This window comes from Nicotiana attenuata, unplaced genomic scaffold (assembly GCF_001879085.1).
Source record: "Nicotiana attenuata strain UT unplaced genomic scaffold, NIATTr2, whole genome shotgun sequence".
In the NCBI taxonomy this organism is placed as follows: domain Eukaryota; kingdom Viridiplantae; phylum Streptophyta; class Magnoliopsida; order Solanales; family Solanaceae; genus Nicotiana; species Nicotiana attenuata.
In genome coordinates this window covers 15,933-19,478 of record NW_017671250.1, presented here as the reverse complement: position 1 = coordinate 19,478, position 3,546 = coordinate 15,933, and positions in this window count along the sequence as shown.

Sequence of the window (3,546 nt, the reverse complement as noted above, 5' to 3'; positions counted from 1 at the left end):
GCCGGAAGTGAGCTTTTCCGATGAGGTTCTGTGATGGTGTGCCGATGATTTTTCAGTTTACAGATTAATAAAGGAATTATTAAAAGTCTTTAGAGTAAAAGTTTTGAAAAGGGTCGTTGGTTTTGGGATGAGGGGAGTGCTAGAGAAGAAGATGGAGGAGGGAAGGGGTCTGGTTTAGATTTTCAAAATGAAGAAGAAGAAGAAGTTGGGGGAGGGACCGGGAGGGAGTGGGGGTCTATTTTTTAAGGAAGAAGGAAGAATTTTTCTTTTTGAGTTTTTTTAACTAGGTTAATATTAAGGTGATAATATTTTTATTTTGAATAACACGTGTCATTATTTCATTTGTTGACTTGACATGTCAGCAGAGAGTGTATTACACGCAGGTAGACTTACACACACATGTGTCCAGGAGACACATTTGTGCTAAGTTGAAGCGTCTACTTGATCATTGAGTAAGTTGGAGTGTGAGAGAAACATGTGAGGCCAACTTTAAAAGTCTCTTTATGTATTTTGCCTTTGTATTTACTATTAATGTATTGATGTAATTGTCGGCTTATCCAACCGTACTGTTAAGCGCCATCATGACGTATTATGGAATTTGGGTCGTGACATCTTACCCTTCTCCACAATACAAATCTGCTAGAAATCTGCCACTTAAATTTTTATCTTAAGCCTTCCAAACAACTGAATGCCAACCCCTGTGCTTAATAAAGACTCTTCATTCCTCTGTGCTGAATCCGGCCCTTGTATTTTTCTCGGCTACTCCAATAACCAAAGCACTACAAATGTTTTGATCCCCATTCTAATAAGTTTTATCTCTCACGACATGTAGACTTCGTTGAGACAGTGTTTTCTTTCACTAGTTTGGATACTAAATCCCAATATCCCGACCATAATTCTCCCATGACATGACCCCTTTAACCATAACTTATCAACATCGTTAACCTCATCGCAGCCACCTTCTCGCTCTCAGTCGTCTTTTCCTGTGGTCGAGCAGTCTCACCAGACTCTTCTTTACCATTTCACACAGTGCCTTCGAATGTGCTGCCCTCTAACAATAAGGTTGAGCCTCCAAGTGCAATCCAACCTCCGTCTGAGCTTGATAACCAGCCTTCGGCATCCTCTATGTCTCCTACCTCCAATAACAATTCACCTCCACAGTGTTGGGATATACTATTAACCATGCGGTTTAGACATAGTATTATATTTTGTTCTTTATGAAATAATTGTTTATTTAATTTATTCAATTCAATAAAGCACTGTTTTAAATAGATCATTTGTAACATGTGTGTCCTTTTGGTTATGTAGTAGACAATTTAGTGTATGAAGTCTTAGCTCATACACAGAAGATTAAATTGTTGGTTCTCATAATTAATAAACTACGTTCACAATCGAAGATATTATCGGACAAAATATCTTGATGATTGTAGCACAAGATTATTATATAATTTGTCTTGATTATGGGAGTAGGTTTACTCCAACTTCTTGTGCTAGTATACTCAGTGTATATTGAACGGACCAAGTAGAGAAAATGTGTTTTTGTACTGAATACATATAAAATATTTTCTCTAATTCATTAAATGAGCTTATACTCCTAATCTTGATATAATTATTATGATCAATGTAATTTGTTTATTGTTTTGATTTATCAAAAGGTACGACTCTATTTAGAATTAGTATATGCCTAATTTGTGAATAATAATTAGTTGATAGAATCTATGACTTGGTTTTTGGGTTTGATAATACCCCTTTATATAAGCTTATAAGTTTTCATGTGAAAACCCGGCCGGTGGATTTTGTATCCGTCACATGAGATGGTTTAAGTGGAATTATAAAGGATTTAATTAGTTAATTGAATTAAATTATCAGTGATTTAATTTAATTAACTGGTATTTGAAATCTTAACATGGGGAGTTAAAATAAGTGTTAATGAATTTACGAAATTCATATTGAGGAGTTCAATTGCAGTTTTTTAGTGGAATAAATTGCAATTAATTATAGTAAGAATTAATTCATGCTAATTTAGAATTAATACTATAATTGGTAGCCTCTTATTATTTCTGTGGTCCCTGCTATACCTAGTAAAAACCTGGACAGACTTGGGTAAAAAGTAGCTTGGGAGAAAAGTTACCTTTTTGAGTTGGAGTAAGATTCTGCTTATAGAATCCTAATCCCACACGATTTTAAGCCTCTTTTAGGGCTTAATTTCGAGTCTATAAAAGGTAGACAGGTTTCTCCTATTCACAAAAACCTAGAGTTGTATTGTTCTTGCTCACCCAAAAGCAAAAGTGTTCAAGGTTTTACTAGGCATACAGCAGAAGACTACAACCCTGGATTCTTGCTGCTTGGAGAATTTGTGCAACTATTTCAAGAGGTTAGTGTTCCTGATCTCGTTATTATTGCGTTGTCTAGTTTACATGTAATTGATGCCTCATTGTATGCTTGCTTCCGCTGCACATGTTCTAACAATTGGTATCAGAGCCGATCACACAGAACAACCACCACATGACCATACGATCTAAGAACATGTTTTCAATCCAATACAGAAACTTAGCCTTAATGCACGACCAAGCAAGGTCTCAGCAACCCTCACAAACGTGCAGCTATGGAAGCTGAACTCTTAGCTCTTTCTAAGCAAATAACATGGGACTTGTCGTGCAAATCTGCACAAAATGGATTTTCCGCTTGAAGTATGATTTGAATGGCAACATCACCAAGTACAAAACTTGCTTTATCAGTAAAGGATATGAACATCGCCCTAGAGTGGACTTCTTTGATACCTTTTCACATGTAGCAAAGCACACCACAATTCGTGTTGTGCTAGCCACTATTGTGTCTAATGGTTGGCCCCTTAGGCAAATGGATGTTAACAATGATTGCTTGTCTTGTTGTCTATGTAGATAATCTTATTCTCACAGGGAATAATCCAGCCTTTCTTGCCAAATTGATCCAATAGTTAAGCACTCGTTCCTCCATCAAAGAACTCGGAGATGCTGGTTTCTTTCTCGGGATTCAAATGTCCAGTGGCTCCTCACTTCACTTAGAAGACAATGCTCACCTTGAAGACATCAAGTTCTATCAACAAATTGTTGGAAGCTTACAATACTTGGTGGTCTTATTAACTGCTCCTCACAATTGAACTTCATGCCTTCTCTGATGCTGTCTGGGCGCGCAATAAAGATGATCGGACATCCACAAGTGCACACATCATCTATATGGGCCATACTCCAATCTCATGGAGTTAAAAAGTTAGTGGCTCGTTCCTCTACTAAAGCAGAATACCGCTCAATTGCTTCTACTGCTGCTGAAATGTGTTGGATGAAGACTTTTCTTTATGAACTTTTCATCACTCTCTCAGAAGTCCCAGTGATCTAGTGTGACAATCTTGGTGCCACCTACCTCAGTGTTAATCACGTCTTCCACTCTCGTATGAAGCACATAGAGATGGACTATTATTTTGTTCGCTCTTTAATTCGAAGGAACCAACTGCCTGTATCACATGTTAACTTAAAGGATCAGCTTGCTGACTTGCTGACCAAGCCTCTA